The following is a 16,977-nucleotide window of genomic DNA, read 5'->3' as shown; positions in this document are numbered from 1 at the left end:
CTACTCAGAAGGCTGAGGCAGGAGAATTGCTTGAACTGGGACCCGGGAGGCGGAGGTTGCATTGAGCTACTGCACTCCAGCCTGGGCTACAGAGCAAGACTCCATCTCAAAAAATAAATAAATAAATAAGTAAGAAGAGAGTTGTCAGCCATATCAAATTCTGCCAAGTGGTCAAAAAAGATGATGACAAAGAACTGACCATTGGATTTGTCAATATGGAAGTCATTGATGACCTTAGTAAGAGTTAGTTGTGTTTGAATCTCACTCCTATCATATTTACTGGCTTTCTATAACTAGCAGTGGTTTGTATTATTTTTCCAGGAATAGTAATTGTTCAACATTCTTGTTTGTTACAGTTACCACATTTTCCCCCACCCCTTGCACTCATTTTTGTGAAGTTTGGATCATAGTACAACCTGTGAGCAGTGAAAAAGGAATCCTGGGCATTTTGTCCCACTTGACCCATTCTCTAATCCAATGGTTTGGAGATTTGCAATTTAAATAAAAGGCAGAGAGGAAAGTGGGATGTGTTTGTAGCCCTAAGTTAGAGTATGTCGATCGTAATCATCTGAAGTATATCACAGATTGGTGTGGTTAACATAGTCTCTAGATTAGTAAAGTACTAGTTTGAGCCTGAGCCACGTCTGTCTATTACCTTTACCTTTTACTAATATATGTAGTCTTTGATGGGTTCATCTGCCTTTCAGATTACCTAAGATCATCACAGATTCTAGCTTTTTCAAAAATTGTGAAACACAGTTGAACATTTTCAAGATTTCTTGGCCAGTCCCAAATCTTCAAGCATCCAGGAAATGGTAGGTTAATTACAAAAACACACGTTATTTCTATATGGATGCTAAATACTGTTAAGATGGTGTTGGATGAAGGAAGGACAGTTTCTCTTTGTGGATAATTTTAAATGCACTTAGGAAACAAAAAATACAGGAAGCGGCCTTGCGTGGTGGCTCACACCTGTAATCCCAGCACTTTGGGAGGCCGAGGTGGGCAGATCACCTGAGCTCAGGAGTTCAAGACCAGCCTGACCAACGTGGAGAAACCCCATCTCTACTAAAAATACAAAATTAGTCGGGCATGGTGGTGCATGCCTGTAATCCCAGCTACTCAGGAGGCTGAGGCAGGAGAATCGCTTGAACCCGGGAGGCAGAGGTTATGGTGAGCCAAGATCGTGCCATTGCACTCCAGCCTGGGCAACAGGAGCAAAACTCTGTCTCAAAAAAAAAAAAAAAAAAAAAAATATATATATATATATATATGTATATAGGAAGAAGAAGTAATAAGAAAAATTTCATTGGTAACCTTATTTAAACAGTTCAGCATTGTAAGTAAATCCTACCGTTATTATTTTTATTTTATATTTATTTTTTGGGATGAAGTCTCGTTCTGTCACCCAGGCTGGAATGCAGTGGCACGACCTCGGCTCACTGCAACCTCCACCTCCCAGGTTCAAGTGATTCTCCTGCCTCAACCTCCTGAGTAGCTGGGATTACAGGTTCCTGCCACCAAGCCCAGCTAATTTTTGTATTTTTAGTAGAGACAGGGTTTCGCCATGTTGGTCAGGCTGGTCTCAAACTCCTGATCTCAAGTGATCTGCCCCGCTCAGCCTCCCCAAGAGCTGGAATTACAGGTGTGAGCCACAGCGCTTGGCCTATTACTATTATTATTATTATTTTGAGACAGGTTCTCGCTCTTTCGCCCAGGCTGGAGTGCAGTGGTGCAGTCTCGGCTGACTGCATTCTCTGTCTCCCAGGCTCAAGTGATCCTCTCACCTTAGCCTCAATGAGTAGCTGGTACCACAAGCACATGCCACCACGCCTGGCTGATTTTTGTATTTTTTTAGAGACAGGGTTTCGCCATTTTGCCCAGGCGGGTCTTAAACTCCTGGGATGAGGTGATCCACCCACCTCGGCCTCCCAAAGTTCCAAAGTTCACACATGTAATCTCACCTTACCCGGCTATTTCTTATATATGGCATATTTAAAAACATTTGTCGATATATACTTTTACTGTATGGACTCTTTTTGTTTCCTGCTTTTATCATTAAATGATCTTAAGTATTTTCCCAAGTTATTACTTTACTATATCTAGATCTTATTTTTTAAAGCTGCGTTCATTACTACCGCTGTTGTGTTTTCTATACCTGCAACTGGTGGGTCTTTAGATTCCTTCCAGTTATTTGTGATTGTAACTATGTCTGTGTTGGACATCTCGAGATAACTCAGTCTCTTGAATGAGTTTTATAAAAGATGTTGTGATTTTAGATAATCACCTAGTTTTTCCCTCTACTTTTAAATAATATTAAAATGAATTCCAGGCACATAAAATCATTGCTTGGCTCTGAGTACATGTGTTTTCTGTGATAGCATGAGGTAGAGTTTATATCAACTTTGATGACAACATTTCTAGACATGAAGTTGCTAGGCAGTTTTTTTTATTTTTTCCTGATTTGAATTCTCTGTTGATATTTTCCCACTTCCCCAACTTGTTTTGCAGCTTGTTAGATAAGGAACTTTGTACCTTTCAAAGGAGAGCCATTTATACTTTCATTGTTTAATTTATCCCAAATATCAGTCATTCTCTTGTCCCAGCACATGCCATTATTTAAATTTGTTTATAGTTGCAAATTTTGCTTTGGTTGGGTTTCATTCAGATTAACTCTGTAAAATTTAAAAAGTAGTTACAGCTTTTAGAGTATAAAATTTAAGTTCTCTTCTTTGCTATACCTCAGTGATATAGTTACTAATTGATTAAGCAACAAGTAGTTACTGAGTTTCTATGAGGCTCACTGTGTTTAAAATTGAGCTGTGTGCTGGCGGGTGGGGCGGGGTTGGGGGGGGACACTCTACATGGTGGTAGATATCCCATCTAATTCTAAAATCCCCAAATGGCCAATCAGTGAAGTACAGTCATGTGCCACACAAGGACGTTTTGGTCAATGATGGTTTGCATATATGACTGTGGTCCCATAAAATTATAATGGAGCATACCTGATACATAGCACTTGGTGTTGTCATTGCAGATAAAGTAGGAGAAGTGACTGACATTAGCTAACAGTGCTGGGACATTTGGTTTTCCATATGAAAATATATAAGTAAAAATACACATACTGTCTAGGTTTAAGTACACTCTTATGTTGGCACAGTGGCAAAATCGCTTAATGACACATTTCTCAGAACCTATCCCTATTGTTAAGTGATGCATGACTTCATTCTTAGGTTTATAGATTCAGAGAGGACCAAGGATCGTCAGAGTTCTGTAGCCCATTCCTTATGTTTACTGAAGATGAAACTGCGATGCAGAAAAGGAAATGACAGAGCCCAGGCCACTGTGTAATTGTAGACTTCTGTGTTGGTAGTGACTCCCAGCCTCTTCCACTACATCCGTTCCTTCCTTTTGTGATATCATACCAAAGATAAGTGGAAATATTAAAATTTGACTGTTAAAAAGTTGACTATTGAAAAAATGGACCAACCGAAAACCAAGGTGTATTATTTTTACGTAGATGACCCTTTCTCGGATTTAATTTCTAATATTCTCTTCTCTACGCTGTGTTAAGGGAATTTACAAGTGTTTCAAAATATTAAATAGGAAAAGCATCATCTGAAAATGTTTATCTCAGAAAAGTGCCCACTTTTCACCCTTCTTCTCTTTACTCTCTTCCTTTTTCTTCCTCGTTCCCTCTCCCTCTCACTGTGTCTCTCCTCCCTCTAAAGCCTGATTTTTTAAAAAACAAGGCTGTTTGGGCCGGGCGCAGTGGCTCACGCTTGTAATCCCAGCACTTTGGGAGGCTGAGGCGGGCGGATCACGAGGTCAGGAGATCGAGACCACGGTGAAACCTCGTCTCTACTAAAAGTACAAAAAAATTAGCCAGGTGTGGTGGCGGGCGCCTGTAGTTCCAGCTACTCGGAGAGGCTGAGGCAGGAGAATGGTGTGAACCCGGGAGGCGGAGCTTGCAGCGAGCCGAGATCGTGCCACTGCACTCCAGCCTGGGCGACAGAGCGAGACTCCGTCTCAAAAAAAACAACAACAAAAACAAAAAAAACAAGGCTGTTTGATGAAGATATGTATAAAGTTAGAATTATCCTGCTGGTTGACAACTACTGTGCATTTTTTGAATAGTTGAGTTTTGTGTAGCATGAGAATTTAGTTGTCTACGCTATCCTTATGCGATTGATTCGTACAAATGACTGCCTCCTATGTGACGTGTGTTTTGCCAAGGGCTGGGGTGTATAAGAGGATAATGATGTGTGTTTCTTACTATTTTTGAGGCATAAGCTAATTGATTCGAACTGCCTGTTTTCTGAGGTCTTGTTCTATGTGGCTTTGGAATGGGGTTAATGTTCTTTATTTCCTTCTGTGGGATAAAATACCTACCAATGCAAAATTGTCATCAGGAAGGGTCATATAATTTCATTAGCTAAGTTCTCTTTATAATCTATGTATGTTACATATATAGAATAGAAAGTTCTTATGAACTTAATTTTTTCTGATTATAAATATAAAACCATCTCATTATGGGGAATTTGCAATTAAAGAAAAGTAGACAAATGCAAAAATAAAAGTAATTTAGACTCCTGACCCTGAAAATAACATATATTTCCTTCTATTCTTTTTTTAATGGAATGTACATATAGTTAACAAAATTGTAGCCATACAGTATATAGTATTTGAGTATCCATATTTTTTTTTAAATTTAGTGTTTCATGATGAGCATTTTCCTGTGTGGTGAAGTGTTCTTAAAGACATCTGGAATGGTTGTATACCATAGCATCCTTTCGGATACAATAAAATTTAAAGAACTATTCTTCAGTGTTGGGTATTGACACCATGTCCAGTTTTCCTGTAATGTGTTGCAATTGGCATATTTTTGCACAAATACTTGTCTTTTTTTTTTTGAAACAGGGTCTCCTCCATTACCCAGGCTGGATTGTAGTGATGATTATAGCTCACTACAGCCTTGATCTCTCAGGCTCAAGTGATCCTTCCACATCAGCTCCTGAGTAGCTTAGACTTCAGTTGCACACACCACATCCAGCTAATTTTTTTATGTTTTGTAGAGACAGGTTTTTGCCATGTTGCCCAGGCTGGTCTCGAACTCTTGGGCTCAAGTGATCTGCCCGTCTTGGCCTCCCAAAGTGCTGGGATTACAGGCGTGAACCACTGTGCCTGTCATATTTGTCTGTTAATTCGCGTTTCTTTAGATGTATTCTAGAGGGGGGAAAATCAGTAGAACAGTTATGTAATTCTTACACATTCTCCATGTGTCTTGCCGTCTTGCTTTTTCTCATCCTATCAGTACTGGATAAGAATGTTTGTTTCACTAAACTTTGCCAAAGAGTTTCAACATTTTTTTGTTATCATTTAAATCATAGGAGAAAAAGGTGTATCTTATTTTTAAAAATTTTTATTTAATTCTTTGATTACAAATGAAGTCCCAGAAGTTGTATTTGTTTCTTTAGGCTGTTTTTAATTGTTCATTGGAACAGCCAGGGTTTGAAGGAGTGGGGATACTGGGAAAGCCAGGGTAATGAGAAAATAGGAAAGGGGTCTTGTCATTGGGAGGCCACTATACCAGTGGCCCTTACCGGGACTAATACGGTGCTTTGAAGCTTTAAATTCATTTCTTTATTCACCAAATAATTATTGAGTGCTTGCTTGTTCTGGACAAGTAAGCATTCAGTAATTTTAGGCATCCAGGATACATCAGTGAACAAACAAACATAAAAAAACCAAAAGGCTCTTTTGCAAATTGGGTGGATCAATCTCAGTGTTGTGTAGGGAGGAGAAACTAACAAATCACTGAGCAATGCACTTAGCACAGTAAGAGTAAGCAGTTGCTGCTATTCTTACAACTTCTGCTATTGCTCTGTTATCCTCAGCGGCTAAAATAAAAAAGTGTTGTCATCCAGATCCCTTCAGGAGTCTCCCTGTCACATGGAGGACACACTGTCATGTAGGTCCTGTCCTCTCCAGCCCAAGAATCTTCTCCCCATTTCTCTTTTAGCTCCTTACTCAATGAGCCTGCATCCTCTGGCCCCATGGTTCTAGAAGCTTTGAGAGAAGCTTGGCAGTAGTGTCCATTTAAGCGCTAAGACCCTTGGAACAGGCCTATGGACTTGAGGGAGCACCTGCCATTTGCATCAGTTTAGAAGGGTGCAGCTGGGGGGTGGGGGTGGGGCTCCGGAGTGTAGTGGGAGCACTGGGAATTACAGCCCCTCTCTGGGTGTTTGCTCTGTGAGTCTGTAAACCCAAGCAGCTCATTCTTATTCATTCCTGAATGAAGGAATTAGAAAGGAAGGGAAACTGAAAGGAAAGTGCACTTCCTCTCCCTCTCTCAGCCCTTTCTGGGATTTCCCTGCACTCAGCGCCAGTGGAAGGCAGGTGGGTACCCATGGCCTGGACCATGCTCTGCTTTTTCTCTGTTCTTCCCATTGCTGAGAATGCACTTAGAAACTGGACTGTTGTTGTGTACTTGTCTGATTCCTGCTACCACCCTTTCAAAACAGGACCAATTTTTTAATGGGAAATTGACTATCTCGGGTGCTGACATGATGAAGGTATAGCTTGTTGTTTGGGACTAGCATGTCTCCAGACAGGCATGGACTTGGAGTATGCCTTGGCTGAGTTTGGATGTCAGTTCTTGGGCATGGCCTGAATACTTTCAGTTAATTGTCTCCATCTGTGAAACAGGTAGAATGAAAGGACCTGCCTTATAGGAATGCTGTGAAGATGATACAAAGAATAGCATAGGTTGGGAGTTCAGGTTTCCATCTTGGGTTGGGGGCCTGGTCTTGCTACTTGTTAGCTTTCTGATCTTGAGGAAGTAACCAGATTTCTTGAAGCCTTTTTTTTTCTGCAAAAATAGATACTAAACTAGTACTTCCCCTGTGAAGTAGTTGAGGATTAACTAAAATTTTTTCAGGTAAAAAGTGCTTAGGGCAATGTTTTATACACAGCAAATGCTCAGTAAATGTCGGCTCCATAACACCAGTAATTTTTATGATTAGCATAGTACATGGAATGTAGTGAGTTCTCAAGGAGGTTAATAATCTCTATTATTAATTAAAAATTCAAGATAAGGAAAGTATTTTTAAATATCTTTCATAAATATATATATATATATATTAAGGAGAGCCTAATAGGAATAGAAATGAAACAGGCATCCTGGTACTGTCTTTTGTCCCAAAATAGAAAAAATTAAGATCTTAAGTAGAAAGAAATGATTTTTGAATTTTTATGGATAACACTGTATGTGAAATCATCTCTCTCTTCTGCTCATTTCTTACGTGCCACCAGAGTAAGGTGTGGTACCACTCAGAGGGATCTTATGGGCTTATCTTCACTTAGCTTTGTTGTAGCTTAGATTTTTTTTTTTTCACTCTGTCACCGAGGCTGGAGTGCAGTGGCACAATCTCAGCTCACTGCACCCTCCGCCTCCTGGGTTCAAGCGAGTCTCCCCCTCTCAGCCTCCTGAGCAGCTGGGATTACAGGTGCCCGCCACCAAACTTGGTTAATTTTTTTTTTTTTGTATTTTTAGTAGAGACAGAGGTTTGCCATGTTGGCCAGGCCGGTCTTGAACTCCTGAACTCAAGTGAGCTGCCTTGGCCTCCCAAAGTGTTGAGATTACAGGCATAAGCCACTGTGCCCAGCCTCAGCTTAGATTTGAGGGATAATAATGTAAAAGGCCAAGCCATTGCCATCCAGATGTTCCTGAGTTCAGAAGGAGAGACCTGGGCTCACGAGCTTTTCAAAACTTAAACCATGGACTGAAGTACTGTGAATAGGTTTTCCAGGGCTGTTTGTGAGGTTCATTGGCTCTAACCTGATGTTATTTTAGAACTTACACGTAGAGACTGCATTAAAAGAGCATTAGGCTCTTGACAGTCCTGAGAGCACTTTTCATTGAGCAATGTGGGCAGAAACCATGTCGGTCAGGTATTCACCATGTCCAAGGCTAGATGGGAGGATGTGTGTGTTCTACAGGGCAGGGAGCCAGAATCCGTGTCTGTTTGGAAGAACATGAAGAGGGCGCTTTCTCACCACTCAGATGCATTTTGAGATAGCAGAAGGTTGGCTGTTTGTGGGTACGGTTGGCAGGAATGACCTTGACCCCATTATTATCTGAAGGAGAAAGAGAGAGTGAGTATGTGCACGCACACGTGGTTGGTGATAGCGACCCTTTCTCAGAAAACTCGAGAATCTGTCCTTTTCTTTTTTTTTTTTTTTAATTTTTGTCTTGAGATGGGGTCTGACTGTTGTCCAGGCTGGAGTACAGTGACATGATCATAGCTCACTGCAGCCTTGAACTCCCTGGGCTCAGGTGATTGATTCTCCCACCTCAGCCTCCTGAGTAGCTGGGACTACAGGCATGCACCACGACGCCTGGCTACTTTTTCTTCTTCTTCTTCTTTTTTTTTTTTGTAGAGAAGGGGCTTTGCCATGTTGCCCAGGCTGGTAGGATCTGTCCTTTTCAACAAGGAATTAGAAAGGGCTGCTTCGTGTATCTTCATGATGCCTAACAAGCTGTTTTCTCTCTTCGTGCCTTCAAAAATACATACAGTTTAATTTTTCTTTACCTATACAGGATAACTGTCATCATAACAAACAGTAAGGAAAACATAAATACGAAAGAAAACATTACCGTAAATTCACCCCCAGGATCACAACTTGGACCATTTTGGAGACCATGCTTCTAAACATTTCTCTCTGCTCATTGGTTATGGAATAGACCTGGGCCGTCCAATATGGTAGCCAGTTACCATAGGCAGCTCTTGAGAAGTTGAAATGTGGCTAGCCTGAATTATTTTGAAAACAAAAAAAAGATATTGTAGGCTGGGCACCGTGGCTCACACCTGTAATCCCAGCACTTTGGGAGGCCGAGGCGGGTGGATCATTTGAAGTCAGGAGTTTGAGACCAGCCTGTCCAACATGGTGAAACCCTGTCTCTACTAAAAATACAAAAAAATTAGCCGAGCACGGTGGTGGGCACCTGTAATCCCAGCTATTCAAGAGGCTGAGGCAGGAGAATCGCTTGAACCAGGGAGGTGGAGGTTGCAGTGAGCTGAGATTGCACCACTGCACTCCAGCCTAGGGGACAAAGCAAGACTCGGTCTCAAAAAAAAAAAAACAAAAAAACAAAAAAACGATATTGTAAAATATCGGATAATTTTGGGTGTTGATTATGGGTTAAAATGATAATATTTTAAATATATTGGATTAAAACATACTATTAAAATTAATTTCATTCACTTCATTTTACTTATTAAAATGTACCCATTAGAACAATTTAAGTTACATTTGTGGCTTGCATTCTATTTTTTTTTTTTTTTTTTTGGAAAAAAGTCTCACTCTGTCGCCCAGGCTGGAGTGCAGTGGTGCAATCTCAGCTCACTACAACCTCCGACTTCCGGGTTCACGCCATTCTCCTGCCTCAGCCTCCCGAGTAGCTGGGACTACAGGCACCCATCACCACGCCCGGCTAATTTTTTATATTTTTAGTAGAGACAGGGTTTCACTGTGTTAGCCAGGATGGTCTCGATCTCCTGACCTCGTGATCCGCCTGCCTCGGCCTCCCAAAGGGCTGGGATTACAGGTATGATCCACCGTGCCTGGCCTGCATTCTGTTTTTATTGCGCAGTTTGTTATAGGCACATAACAGTTTTCTCTTGCCAGGAGTATGCTACATTTTTCCTACTTTTTAAACATTTAAAAATGTTACCCATATCTCTCTGTAACAATTGATATATAGCAACATTATTATTACTTTGTAGCTATGTGTAAATATATTGCAGTTTAACCATTTCCACTTGGTTGGATACACGAGATTGTATACAAAAAGCTTGTATATGCATAGTTGCAAGCCTGTCTATTTCCTAAGGACTGTTTCTCAACCTCAGCTTATTTTTGTTTGGGGCTGACTAGTTTTTTCTTGTGGGGAGACTGTGCTGTGATTTGTAGGATATTTTGCAGCATCCGTGGTCTGTACCTGCTAGATGCCTATAACTCTGCTCCCCACTCACCACCCCGCCCCATGCATGACAGGGAAAAAATATCCCCAGACATTGCCAAGTGTCTCATGGAGGAAAAAATTGCCCTAGTTGAGAAGCACTAATTTAGGGCAAATTACCAGAATGGGACACGCTGGGTGAAAAGCTGTGTGTATTTGAATTTGATAAACATATATTGATTTATATTGAAATTTTATGTATATATTCCCCAACTCTTTTCTTTTCTGGAACAATGATATCAATTCTATTTCTTTCTTTCTTTTTTTTTTTTGAGATGGAGTTTCACTCTTGTCACCCAGGCTGGAGTGCAATGGCGTGATCCTCCCACTTACAAGCAATTTTCCTCCCTCCATCTCCCAAATAGCTGGGATTACAGGCGCCTGCCACCACACCCAGCTAATTTTTGTATTTTTAGTAGAAGACACAGTTTTGCCATGTTGGCCAGACTGGTCTCGAACTCCTGACCTCAGGTGATCCACCCGCCTCGGCCTCCCAAAGTGCTGGGATTACAGGCCTGAGCCACCATGCCCGGCCCCAATTCCTGTTTCTATCAAGAGTAACAAAGTTCCTCATTAAAGGCCTCTAAGAGATTTATGAAGGTGGGGCTGGGTATTATTTAACTGGTATTTTACTTGTTAGGAATTGTTTGTTTGTTCGTTTGTTTTCAGAAACAGAGTCTCACTCTGTTGCCCAGACTGGAGTGCAGTGGCATGATCTCTGCTTACTGCAAGCTCCACCTCCCATGTTCAAGTGGATTCTCCTGCCTCAGCCTCCTGCGTAGCTGTGATTACAGGTGCACACCACCACACTTGGCTAATTTTTGTGTTTGTAGTAGAGATGGGGTTTCACCATGTTTGTCAGGCTGATCTTGAACTCCTGATCTTGTGATCTGCCTGCCTCAGCCTCCCAAAGTGCTGGGATTACAGGTGTGAGCCACCGCGCCCGGTCAGAAATTTGTTTAATCAAATTGCTGCTTTCCTGAGACTGGCTGTTTTAAGCACCAGGATGGAGGCAAGCTGGGTTTTCTTCTGGGAAGCCAGCTTGGCAGTGAGATACCATAGACCACCTTTTGTAGCCTACTGTCCAGGGCTTCTGTGCTCATAAAGGAGGGAAAGATGGAGAACATCAGAGAAGACAAATCTCTTACACCTTTTTAATTTATCTACAACTTTTCTGACTGTAAAAAACAGGAATAATATCAAAAGCTGTTGATGACAGTAGCTAATTAATGAATGTTTGCTGTGTGTCAGGCCCTGCTTAATGCCTTTATCTATAATTTCATTGAAACTTCAGAAAAATCTGGTTTCTCTGGGTTAGGTAGGGGCTACTGTTTCCCGCAGGCACAGAGAGGGGGCCAGCCATTCACCCAGCATGGCCAGGTCACATCCTTCGTGTGTATGTGTTATGGCCAGAACTTGAAGTAGGCAATCCAAGTGACCACATTCTTCATTTTCTCATGCTTTGATCACATATTTGGGCTTTTCCTGTGTGCCAGCCACAGCATTCTTTGCTGAGTTTGTATTAGTGAGCCAATGAAGACAAAACTGGGCCCTCAGAGAGCTGTGATCCTGCCACCTTACCCTACTCTAGGCAACAGAGTGAGACCTCAACCCTAAAAAAATTAAATTAATTAATTAAATAAATACTCCAACAGCATTTTTTTTTTTTAATTCGGGAAAATACCTCTATGAAGGTAAACAGTTTAGTTGAGATGAAAAGGAGTCAGACATGTAAGGATTAGGGAAAGATCATTCAATGTCGAAGCAGCAACTAGTGTCCAGTCCTCCAGGTGGGAGTGAACTTGGCATGCTTGAAGCAAAGAAATAAGGCCTGCATGGCCGGAACATGATATGCAGGGAGGAGTTAGAGGCTGCAGTCATCAGACTGATGCATGTGGCAAGAGGCTATTGTGGAGCATGCTGTCATTTGGACTGTGGTGTTGATAGTGGACAGGCAAGGAAGAGGAAGTCTTTAAAACTGTCCAACGACACATGAATGGATAAAGAAATTGTGCTGTATATACGCAATGGAATAACATTCAGCACTAAAAAAGAATGAAATCTTGTCATTTGCGGCAACATAGATGGAACTGGAGGACATTGTTAAGTGAAATAAGCCAGCAAGAGAAAGTTAAACACTGCATGTTCTCACTCATATGTGGAAGTTAAAAAAAAAAAAAAAAGTTCAGCCAGGTGCGGTGGCTCACGCCTGTAATCCCAGCATTTTGGGAGGCCGAGGCGGGTGGATCACGAGGTCAGGAGATCGAGATGATCCTGGCTAACACGGTGAAACTCCGTATCTACTAAAAATACAAAAAAAATTAGCCGGGCATGGTGGCGGGCGCCTGTAGTCCCAGCTACTCGGGAGGCTGAGGCGGGAGAATGGCGTGAACCCGGGAGGCGGAGCTTGCAGTGAGCCAAGATGGCACCACTGCACTCCAGCCTGGGCGACAGAGTGAGACTCCGTCTCTAAAAAAAAAAAAAGTTGATCTCATAGAAGTAAAAAGTAGAACAGAGGATACTAGAGGCTGGGAAGTGTAGGGGGAACGGAGAGATTTGTTAAAGGATACAAAATTATAGCTAGGTAGGAGGAATAAATTCTGTTGTTCTATACCACTGTAGGCTGACTGTATAGTTAACAGCAATACATAATTAGTCTCAAACAGCTAGAAGGAGGATACTGAACATTCCTAACCCCCCAAAATGATTAATTTTGAGATGACAGATGTGCCCATCACTCTTACGTGATCACTGTGCATTATATGTACTGAAACACTGTATCTATGCGTCACCATGCATATATACAGTTATTTATTGTTTGTTAATTAAAAAATAAAATTTTAAAAATATACTTGGGCTTAAAATTAGGCAGCAATCACTGATGGATAGAGTAAGGGATGTGAGAGTGAGGGAATGGTTCATGATGCCACCTAGATTTCTGATGTGACCGTGTCTGATGGAGATATTGGCTGAGTGAGTAGCGTGTTGAGAGAGCCCTAATGTGGAGTTGGAAGATAATGAAACTGGATTAGACACATCCTAGATTTTTCAGGGAAGAACTATTTCCATTTTTTTTTCTCTCTTGTAACCAGAAATGCCAGAAATTCCTATATTGTAGGACCAAAACTGAGCTCACAGACTACCTTTTGAACCTTGTACTCAGAACGACTTAGGCATCTAAGTCCTGATACTTCGTCCAGAAAACATCATCACTGAAGACCATGCAGAGAAAGTAACCCTATAGCTTCGAAAAGGGAGAACGTGAGAAAGCAGCCAAGTGTCACTACTTCATACTTTCTCACAAGTCTGCAGAAATTGCTTGTAAAAATAAATGTGCATTTCATAATGCAGAAACCTGATTCCTTTTTAATCATTGGCTTTTCGGGTGTTTGCTGATTTTTTCAGGCTTGTTAATTTGTGCTGTGTCTACCCGTCATTTGTGCAAATTAGCGTGGCTTAACTGTAAATGAAAATGTCAAAGTTATTACATTATTTAAAATTGAAGAATAATTAGACTGGACGAAAACAGGCTAAAAGAATGCTGCAGGATATGTTAAAGGTAGGAAAGGACAGGAAAACAAAACAAAAGAAAACAAAACAAAACAAAAAACAAAAAAAAACGAAGAAGGGATAAGCATGAGAGGATGGGGAACCACTGCCGTAACCTCCAGGGACATGGGCATGTGATTACTACATTGTGTAACTCTAATAATACGGTGCATGCCCAGAAGCCTCACATACAGCACTAAGTATAGGTTCAAATGATTTTCTTCCAGGCCTGTAAAAAAGGTGGTCGGGGAATATTTTACAAGGTTGTTTGGATTCTGCAGTAGAATTGTGCCTCCGTGTTTTGTTCTCAGCGTCCATCAAAGACACCTGCTTGTCTGAACCTATCAGAAAACTGCCAAAACAAAACAAGAAAAGTAAAAGGGAAGCCCAGGTGTAGGGTACATGAGGTGGGAATGGGGATTAATCCTTCCAGCTGTTAGGGTTGTTGACTCTGTTAGATCGCAAATGCAGTAGGGAAAAGGGACTGTTACTTCCAGGGACTTACACCCACCCAGGTGATAAAAGGCCTGTGTTCAGGGTTATAACTTGTAACATTATCTGTGGGGGCAAAAGCAAAGAAATTCCGTAAATGTCTGTCAGGAGGGAATTGCTAAATTATGGTCCATCCCCAGGATGAGGGACACTCAGGGACATCACTACATAGCTGTTAAAAAAGAACGTACACCTGTAGGTACTGGTACAGAAATATCTCCAATATATATTAAGTGACCAAGTGGGTAAATAGAATACTATTTGGATGAAGTGGGAGAAAAAGAAATATACATACAAAATACATATGTGATTGTATTGTATACAGAATATTTTTGGAATAGAGAGACAAGAAACTGGTAATAATGGATGCCTTTGGGAAGGGAAACTGGTAGTTGCCAGGGGCTGTGGAATTTATTCTTGCTTACCTCTTTGGTGCTGTTTAGGAGTATAATATGCATTTAAACATAGCTCTAGAATGGCAAAGAGCAAAGTGTTACTACCTAAAGGGGCAACAAGCCCTGCTACAATTAATCAGATACTGAATTTTGATAATCTCTCTTTTAAATCCTTGCTTTTAATAACAGTGAAAATCAGATAAGATTGCTGATTGATTTCAGAAACCCAGTGATAAGAAACTGTTGATTTTGCCCAGATCTACCCAGCCTTTACTTCCAGCTTCTGACTCCTGACTTTCGATTCCGTATGGCTTGTCTCCTATAATGCTAAATTATTATCTCCACCTCCGTGGATCACTGTGTTATCGAAAATACTTTTTTAGTTGCATGCCATAGAAGACTCAGCCCACGCTGGCTCAAGCAAAAAGAGACTTTATTCGATGATATAACTGAATAGGTCAGATGTAGCTCTGGCTAGACAGCCCATCTTTGCGTTTCTCCCCTCTGCTCTCTTCTGAATTGACCCCATTTCTAATAGGACCCCTTTCCTGGTGGTGACGAGCTCCAGCAGCTCCATCTTTGTCACCTTGCTGCTCCAAGGGGTGCAGGGAAGGTCCTAGCCTCTTGTCCCGACTCTTCAGGGGTGGCCTTGGGTCATGTGCTTCTAAGGACCATATTTCTTCTTAGTGTCCTTAGTTAAGGTGGCCAATCTTGAGGGTTGCCTTTCATTTATCTGTATCTTCTGTTTCCTGTTTGCAACATAGTTAAAACGGATAAATCCCGGAGCTTCTATAGGCCTGGGAACACTAAGATGAATAACACATGTCTGCAGATCTCAGGAAACTCACAGCATGGTAGAGAAGGCACTGGTGCTAATATGGAAGTCCTTTTTGATGTGAAATATTCGACCCAAGGAATTGGAAGGGAGGGCTCCTTCCTTTCTACTTGGGAAAATTAGCGGAAGACTCCTGAGGAAGGCTACCCTGCAGTGAAGGCTCCTGGGAGGAGTAGGACTTCAGTAGACAGGTTAGAGGGATGGGGTGAAGCCATTCCAGTCTGAGAAGGGCATGAGCAGACAATTTGAATTATCATCAAGTTGTATTTAGCCTCACAATGGCCCTTGCACTGCCCTCTTCCGATTTTGTAGCCACCATCCATGACCAGACCTTTCAAGGAAATCACTCAGTGCTCAGAATAGTAGAGCATTTGATTCCTTCACCATGCATTTGGCATGAAGTCATTTATTACTTTGTATTGTTATTTATTTTTCTCCCTCCCCCCAGTTTCTTTTTTTGCTCATTGTCTGGGCTGCACAGTTAGTGCCCTATTATCAAGCAGTCATCCCCCCATGAGCAAAGGGGTTGTGTTCCAAGGACAGACTTTGTCATCAGAAACTTTGTTCTTGGATACTGAAATAATGGAGGCGGCATACGACTGCATTCAAGGAAGACTGAAGGGGGATGGGCACGTTCGAAAATACCAGCCAACTTTCGTGCTAGAAAACACAATACAGGAGTCGTGAACCTGCCAAGGCAAGGGGATTAGAGGAGAGAAGGAAGCAGTTGAGTTAGGGCTTGTGGTAGCGAGGAGGAAGGGTGAGGGCCTGAGCATGTATTGGAGGTGGGAGTCCAATTCGGTTACAGTGGTGTAAGCATCAGAGGACACTGCTCCACGTAAGCCAGACATGTTTGAAGGAGGACAGAGCTGGATGCAAATTATCATTTGATTATTAGTTAGACTTGTTCCTTCCCAGTGCCTCATTGCCAGTATTTCTTGGAAATTGAACTTGAATTCACACTGAGCTGATTCCTCACACAGACCTGAATCTGGTCACTCTTAAGTGGACCCCATGGGACACACAAGGACCAGAAGGAAGAAGGATGTGCACCTTACTGCCTCTGCTCGTTGTACAAGAGAGGGGATTGAACAGCAGAGAGCGAGCCAGATGGATGCGCACACATGAGTGTGAGGCCTCCCCTTAGTCCTAATTCATGTATAGTGAGAAGTTAGGAGGCTCTACTGGGGGAAGAAGAGAGCAATTTCCCTTCTTCAGATGCTGCACCTTCCAAACCAAGGAAGACCATGGCCTTGAGAGGGTTGCCTCCAGGTCCAGAAATAAGCTAGACCTGAGCTTTCTCCTAGCAGTTCTGGAAGAGGTGTCACTCTTGAAAAGGTATCTGCAGCAATCCTGGAAGGACTTTCCAGTCAAAAAAATGAAGCAAAGTCAGGTGACCCTAATAAGGGGCAGAGCTCTTTCTCCCAGTTAGTTAGGAAAAGTGGACAGTATGAGTGTCTTTTCTTTGGCGTAATGCTTGACTGCAGCCCAGTGACATTAAAGGGTTGCTAGTCAATGAGACTAAAGGACTGAGGAGTGAATTTCTAGTTTTGAAGGAAAACAAGGGACTACAGACCTGTGTGAGAAGAGCAGGGGATCAGGTACCCGGGGTGGGAGGTCGGGGGGTAAATGTGGGACACAGGCATGGAAGCTTCTAGTTCTTCTCTATTACTGAGGCCACC

At 41.9% G+C, this 16,977-nt stretch overlaps 1 protein-coding gene across 5 annotated transcripts in view; it reads left to right on the top strand.

Annotated features, from left to right (window-relative positions):
• FOXP1 (forkhead box P1) overlaps positions 1-16,977 on the top strand; it is a 411,134-nt gene that overhangs the window by 68,719 nt on the left and 325,438 nt on the right. The gene's annotated exons all lie outside the window — the stretch shown is intronic.

The sequence above is a fragment of the Hylobates moloch genome, unplaced genomic scaffold (assembly GCF_009828535.3).
Source record: "Hylobates moloch isolate HMO894 unplaced genomic scaffold, HMol_V3 SCAFFOLD_4, whole genome shotgun sequence".
NCBI classification, from domain to species: Eukaryota; Metazoa; Chordata; class Mammalia; order Primates; family Hylobatidae; genus Hylobates; species Hylobates moloch.
The sequence above is the reverse complement of the archived record's forward strand: the minus strand, read 5'-3'. Positions and strand labels throughout refer to the sequence as shown.